Genomic DNA, 8,205 nt, shown 5'->3' on the forward strand with positions numbered 1-8,205 from the left:
TGCCGCCGCTGCCAGCCTGCACGTCTGTGCTTCCCGGCGCTCTGTCCCGGGCTGCTGGGCTAGTGGCAGAGTTGTTCCCCTGGGGTTCCCCTGGGGTCATCTGGCAATGTATGGAGACATTTTGTCACATTGTATGTTACTATCATGTAGTGGGTAGAAGCTAAGGATGCTGCTAGACATCCAACAGTCCACAGGATAGCTGCTTCTGACAGAAATGCCACAGCGACAATGTTGAGAAACCACGCACTACAGCAAAAAGGATACCCCGAACTATTAGATGTTTATGAACTAAAATAAGCCATATACTGCACCTTATGATCAATATTTTTAAAATTTACTCTATTCAAGTGATCTATCCATACAAACAGGTGTAAATCCACTGGCTCTACACTAAAACATTACAAGTTTTAAAGACATTAAACTAAGGAAAGTGAAAAAGATAATATTCAATATAGTATTGCTGTGATATCATCAGAATGTAGCTCTTGCCATAAAATACATAATTGCTTGTAATACAGGTAAACTTGGAATAATTAATTAATATTATTTATAAACTGGTAACTTAAAAAATTATGCAAAGATAAGGGACTCACCCACCGAATTTCTTTGCAAATAAGATCTTGTCAATCCTTAAAACCAGTGAAAAGTGACAGTTCTGATCATCCCCATTCACAAATGAAAATCAGGATCTTAAGGATAAAGAGACTAACTCCCAAGTAAATCATGGCCCCAAGGAAATTAATCTGGTTATTTCTGGCAGTTTTGTTTAGGTTCTTGCTGTGTTTCATTCATTTGAGTTTTATCATTTGTAGGTCCACCGTGTCACACAATGACATTCTGCATCAGAATTAGTTGGCATGTATGTTAAAATGCATATTCTTGGACTTTACCTCAGACCTGCTGAATCCCAGTCTCCAGGCCTGGGTGTTCAGAAATCTGCATTTGTAACAAGCTCCTGGGGAACTCTCATATAAGATCAAGTTTGGGTACCACTAGCTAGACGGACTGGTACATGCAGCTGGAGTGGACTTCATGGGAGGTTGGGAGGTGTGTTAGCCCAGTATTTCTCTTCAATGAAGAGTGCGTTATCCTTTGCAATGAAGGGGCAGGGTGTCAACAGGCAGCTTACTTTGAAAGGTGAAGATATGGGGACAAGCAGGCTGCTAGGCTGACCACCCCACAATGGCTCATGGACGACCTTACTTTGAAGAGGGCTGCTTTTGTTTCTGTGGTTGTTTTTCCATTTCAGAGTATAGGCATCTTTCCTCGTTTTAGTGGTGTGCTTCTTTCTCTTTGTTGGGAAGGACTGAAGGTCTGAAGCTCTGCTATGCTTCATTCTAGGCTCCACTTCCTGTTGAGCTTCTCTGGAGCAGACCACGCCATCTCTAAAGAGGAATTTGGAGGGCAACTGGGAGCAAAAATCCCTGCTATCTGCTGCTCCGTATGTGGGGGAAGGGCAACTAAAATGCTAAAATCTATTCATTTGAGGTTAATAGATTAATCATCAATGTAATTTAATTGCCTTGATGATTTCTCTAAGACTTTTCAAGCATTTTGATCCCAAACTTATGTATGATTTTTACTGCTTTTGCTTCGTGTGTCTGTGAATGCATCTGTATTTCTGTGTTTGTAGTTATACCTGCTTTAACATTCCAAAAATTTCTCAGAAGTTTTAGTGTACTAAATGTTGTTTCCATTATTGTAAAGTGATTCTTTTAAATAAGTATAACATTTTCTCTCATTTCAACAGGGCCTTTAAACAGGAAATGGAAATAGATGTGTTACCAGTCCCCCCATCTCTGGAAACCCAAGGTAAATTAAACATTTAAAAAAATTCTTAGTCACCCTTTTTCTTATTATAATACATGCTCGAAACCTTAAAAATGTGGGAAAATTGCAAAGAGGAGAATAAAGATCAGCCCAGATTCCTTTACCTAATCTTTTGTCTACTCATAATTTAATTTTAAAGTGAAATTGGACTTGTCCTATATTTTTTAAAGAATGGGAAACAAAGAGATTCAATAAGAATGTTGGGCTGGGTGGGTTTTATTATTTAATTTTCTGTACTTTCCATATGTTTATTATATGATAAAATATTCTGGACACAAAAATTTATTTTAAAAAATTCTAGTAACTATTCTAAAAAACTATTGTAAAAAAATCACTGTGATGCTTTTCTTGAATGTGTTTTTATGTAAATCATTGCATTGTCTTAAATTTTAAAAATCAAAATTTAAATGATATGCTCAAATTTAAGACTTATTGTGGATATTTATAAATTGAAACTATTTACAGTCTCAGTGAAGCATTTTCTTAAACTTGCTTTCATCGGCATTATTTTTTAGAATCTTGTCAGTTAAGCAAAGATGGCATGTCATTATTGCTTTAATTTTCATTGGTTACTAATAACATCAACTACTGTATCCACTTATTGGCCAATGTATCACTTGTTTTTAAAATCTCCTATTCTTATTGAAGTGGTTCACAATCTGAAGCTAGATAACCTGGATTTGAAATATGGCTCTGCCACTTCCTATTTGTGTAACCTTGAACAAATTACATAATGGCCTTTCTTTGTCTTAATCTCAGTGGTAAAATGGAGAAAATAAGAGTACCTCCCTCAAAAGTTTGTTGAAAAAGTTAAATGAGTAAATAAACATAAAGCTGTAAGAACAATGACTGGTCCAAGGAAACACTCAAAAAAAAAATGTTGGCTATTAAAAGTAGTATTGTTCTCCTATTACCATCATCATTTTTATTCCTATTTTAGTCTTGTGACCATAGTCTGTGAGTGAGCAAAGGACTATGGTGAGTTTGAGTATTTCCTATTTATGTAGAAAAGCACTGTCTGTATTTATAATATGAATTCTTTTTCTGGTATAAATATGAAAATATTTTTCCAACTTTATTTTTAACCTGATTTGTACATTTAAACCTTTGTAATGTCTAATCAGTACAGACGTTTTAAAATTTTTTAGGTATCTAAATTTATCAATCTTTTCTTTTACAGTTTCTTCCTTAGCTTTGTGCCAACAGAAAAAATTGCACACTAAATATTAGAGTATCTTTTCAACAGATCTTTCCCTAGTTCTTTCCTACTATTTCATAATTTTACATTTAACCCTTTTTTTTAAAGTGTTGAATTGTTTTTAATGGCTATTTGACAATTTTCCAAATACCCAACCAGTTCACACAGCATCATTCATTAAAGATTCCATCTCTTTAATGGGAAGATATTTTAAAGGGAGGTAGAGGATGAAAGTTTGCTGATGGCTCTAAAATCACATCTCCAGCTCCACATAAGGCTGCCATGCTCGAAGAGGTTTAGAAATTAAAACAGAGTTTGCAGATTGTTTAATAGAACAACTTTCCATTTCCATCCCAGGATGGAATCCCATTCATCAAACCCAGAGGTCAAAGGCCCACATCAAACTACTGGCAATGTTTCTGCTGAGTACCTGACTGTTACACTTGGAAAGCTGGAAGAAATTAGGCCTCCAAAGCTCAGTCCGGAGGGTTTTGTGGCTGGAACTTGGGAAGCAGAGGCAGATAGCAGCAGGGAAAACCTGGCCACTTGAACACAGGGATTAGTCAGTTACCACGGAAAAGAAAAGGTGTTCTGTAACGACAGGGCTTCTGTCTGGGCCCCAAACTGATGTGCACTGGCTCATACACAATTGTTTTTCTGTTTTTTCTGGAAGGGTTGTTATTAATAATAACCTGCCTACTGTGTGTTTGTGTGTGAATTAAATGATATAATGACAAAAGCAGAGAAAGTTTTATCAGCTATACAAAACTTCACAAAAGACAGGAAGTTTAGCATTTACAGAATACTTTCATATATACTACTATCACATTCACTTTATAATTGTTAATATGCAAAGTCTTATAAAATACTCAGTAATTGATTTGTAGCTTAAGGGAAAATAATGAAAAGGAAGCAACAACAAATTTTAAATTTTTCCTATTGAGGATTAAAGAAAATAATAAACTCAAGGCCCACCTCAGTCAAGATAAAGCCTCAAGAAAATTAAGAGGCTGGACAATTACGTGTTTGGCACTGTTCGGCTTCCTCTTTCTTAAGTCTTTATTTGCCCTGGCTTGTTAAATACCCAGTGTTTTTCATTTGTTTCTTGAGTAATTAGTTAAGAACTTCTTCCCTAATAGCCAACACCCCAGTTTGACCTTGCCATCTAAGACTTCTGCCCTCTGTTCTCTATCTGCAGATGTTTTAAAATATGTACCCAAAATTATTTGACACTCTTCCCATTTGAGAGGTACAGGGGAGTTTCCTCTCCTTGATTTGGGGTCTATGACTTCTCAGCCTATAAAATACATGGACATGAACTCTAGCCTTAAGTAACTCGCAACTTTCACTTCTAGGGACTCACTTTCACTCTTGGAATTTGGCCACCGTGCTCTGAAGAAGTCCAAGAAGCCTGTAAAGAAACTCACACAGGGACAACTCTGAGTCAGCTCCCAAACCCAACTGATATTCCAGGTTAACAACCAGCACCAAGTAGGCAGATAAGAGTGAATCATGTCAAAAATGGATCCTCTAGCCCAACTGAGCTGCCTCAGCTAATGCTCCACGGAGCAGAGATGAGCCCTGCCCAGTTATAGATGTCTGAGCTAACAAATGGTTGTAGTTTAAGTCATTAAGTTTTTGCACTAGCTTGTTACGCAGCAATTATAACTGAATACCATCCCATCATCGAACTGCTTTTCCTGTAGTCTCAAGATTCCATCTACTAAAGTTTATATAGAGAGGAAAAAGACCCAGAATAGCCTACACAATATTGAAGGAGAAAAAATAGTTGGGAGGACTGACATTATTCAACTTTGAGACTTAGTATAAAGTTACAGCAATCAAGACAGTGTGTTATTGGTGAAAGAACAGATGAATAGATCAACAGAACAGAGAACCAAGGAATAGACCCCAATAATACAATTAACTGATCTTGGACAAAGGAGCAAAGGTAACACAAGGGAGCAAACAGTCTCTCAACAAATGATGCTGGAACAACTGGACATCCACAGGCAAAAAACTGAATCTATTCAATTTTTATTTTTTATAAGACATAGATTATACACCCTTTACAAAAATTCACTCAAAATGAATTATAGACCTAAATGTAAAATGCAAGTCTATAAAACTCCTAGAAACATAGGAAAACCTGGATGAGCTTGGGTATGGTCATGCCTTTTTAGACACAACTCCAAAGACATGGTCCATGGAAGAAATAATTGATAAACTGGACATTCTTAAAATTTTTAAATTCTGCTCTCCAAAAGACAATATCAAGAAAATTAGAAGACAAGCCACAGACTGGGAGAAAATATTTCAAAGACACATTTGACAAAGGACTGTTACCCAAAATACACAAAGAACTCTTTAAACTCAACAACTGGGAGTAACCAGTTAAAAAAATGGGCCAAAGACCTTAACAGACATCTTGCCAAAGAAGATATACAAATGAGCATATGGAAAGATGGCAAATAAGCTTATAAAAAGATGCTCCACATCTTATGTCAGAAGGAAATGCAAATTAAAACAAGATATCCCTACACACCTATTAGAATTGGCCACAACTGGAGCACTGCACAAACTGAGGCTCTGCATGTGTGGAGGGCATGAGAAATCACTGTACCTTCTTCCCAAGTTTGTTGTGAACTTAAAACTGCTCTTTAAAAAAAAAAAAGTCTTCTAAAAAAAAAATCATCTTATCTAGCTGTTGGCATAGGATAGGAGGATAATTTGTTGGCAACATTAGGTCACTTTTGAGCAGGAGTCAACCCTGTCCAAATGTTGACTGGACACATAGCCCCTTCTGCCCTTATAACTGCAATTTTGTCCTTCCAAAACTATATGGCTTTCTCAGAGTTGACTCATTCTTCTGTCAAGAATTTCTGAGAACTTTGATGATCAAAGTTTGATTCTCAAGGAATGCCACAGAATTTTATTATTTGAAAAGTCTTCCAACTTCTTCCCAGTACTTAATCACCTCTATAAATCTATTGCCATGTTTCCTCAATAAAAGTAATTCTAGGGATGAAAATAACTACTTCAGTAGGTTGAGATTTACTTGGGAAACATCTGATTGAACTAGGCAACACCATGGATTTAAGGGCTGACTATAACAATAACTCATATTTTCTAAGGATTTATGCTATTTTTACAAATTTTACAAATTTCTTTAATTCACAACTTCCCAAATACTTGTGTCAGCAAAATATCCTTATCCCCCAAACAACCCTAACACAGGAAAACTAAGCCACCCATTTTAGTGATGGGGTCTATTTAAGTGAGGAAATTGCAACACAGAGAAGCTAAGTGACTTGCAGGACACACAGCAGCAAGTGGACACTTCAGCTTGGGTCGTCTGTTTCCACATCTACTTTTCCTACTACCCCCTGCTACCCTTATAGATGCACTTCAGCATTTATGTAGAACATCACAGATCTACTAAGCACCTTCTCATTCATTTTCTCATTTCTCCCACAAAGATAACTTCCTCATGAAATTACATTTTTAAAAGAGAGATTCTTGTTATACGAAAGGATTGTTCACATTGCAGGCAGTACGAAATGTCTGGGTGATTTACTTTGAGTCTTTCAGCACAAGGAGCCATATGCTCTCAGAAATGGTCTAAATAACACTAAAAAAAGAAATATAACCTAGATAAGGAAAGGAATGACACTAACTTGGGGATGGGTTAGGAAAGAACATTGAAAACTTCAATATATTTGTTTATCTCTTTAAAAAAAGAAGTGCAAGAAACCTTGAGAAGATTGATTAAGACTTTGAAGACTTCAGGAGCCATGACAGTTTGTTAAGAGGGGAAAGTGCAGCTACAACCTACAAAGATGATAATATGTAGGGAAACACACAGGAAGGAACAAAGCTGAGAGAAAGTGTGAAGGAAAATATTAACAGGAGTTGGTCACTGATTGGCATTGGGAGGTAAAAGGGATGACAGAGTTTAAACCATTTCTTTTTGCAAGTCTTGGGGACCAAAATAATGGGAATAGTGTTGGCTGAAATGGGAAGGCAGGGAAGGGTACTGTCTTTGGAAGGAGAGACTAATATTGACTCTTCGTATTCCATTTCAGGGAACATGAGGACATACTGGTGAATTGGGGACTGAAGAGAACATGAAATTAGAAAGTAGGATGCTGAAGACAAATTTAGGAGTAATCAAGGTACAAGCAGAAGTTAGAACAGCAGTGGATGAACTAGTTGAAGAAACTCCATGTATGTGAGAAGATAAATGATTTATTTGTACAATATGTATACACACATCCAATATATCCAAGCATGACATAATCCTATTGCACACTTCCTTCAGACACTTGGAGTACAATTAATGAAAGAGCATAATGTTGCTAAGCTAGATCTACTGACTCTCATATCTTATCAGTAGGTTTCTATTCTGGAACTATGAGGCCAACACTTGTCAAATATGTGTTAAGGTCTTATTATGCAATTTGCTTTTATTTTCTCAACAAAACTTTTTTGCTTGCACAGAAAAGTTCAAGGAATACAAATAGATCTGGTAAAATATTTGTCTAGACATCAAGTATCTTTTGATAAAAGAGTATCTTGATTGGTTGAATATAACATATATATATCATATTTCCAAGGAAGCATGAATAGGCTTTGGAGACTAAAGAAACTATTCTTAGCAATTATATATTGAACTCTCACTGGCCTAATCTGAAAAACATTTAAATCAAATTAGTATCTGATTTTTTTCATGTCTTAAATGATTTACTCTAAATTAAATCAATAAATAGAATCTGTAGAAAAATTTTTAGATAATAAACCTAATATCAAAGTAACCACACATACAATTTATTGTGAACCATCCCATTGTGACCTGAGTCATGTTGCTATTTTTGCTACATTACCAGGTTAAACTAGACATTTAAACACAAGGAGGTTCTAAGAGAATTCAAATAGCTCTTGCTATTCCTAAAAAAATAAGACTAACCCATTGCAAAGAAAATAGTGGCCACAAAGATAAGTACTAATGACTAATTTAATAACTGGGTAGATTCTTTTGGCAGGTACTTCTCAAGTTACTATAATATCTTCAAGGGTCTTAAAATTTTTGCTCGTGGATGGTTCACAATAAAACATCAATGTTGTGCACACTGTTAGAGGCAATAGAAAAATCAGTTTAGCCATGATTCATGCATGGA

The 8,205-nt window shown here is 35.9% G+C and overlaps 1 long non-coding RNA gene across 1 annotated transcript; it reads left to right on the forward strand.

Moving 5' to 3' along the window:
* Positions 1-1,346: 1,346 nt before the first annotated feature.
* Positions 1,347-7,228, forward strand: LOC130684063 (uncharacterized). The gene is made up of 3 exons (XR_008998194.1): positions 1,347-1,441; positions 1,751-1,812; positions 7,114-7,228. It is a non-coding gene; the product is annotated as an uncharacterized LOC130684063 (long non-coding RNA).
* The last annotated feature ends 977 nt before the right edge of the window (positions 7,229-8,205 follow it).

Source organism: Manis pentadactyla, chromosome 6, assembly GCF_030020395.1.
Source record: "Manis pentadactyla isolate mManPen7 chromosome 6, mManPen7.hap1, whole genome shotgun sequence".
Taxonomy (NCBI): Eukaryota; Metazoa; Chordata; class Mammalia; order Pholidota; family Manidae; genus Manis; species Manis pentadactyla.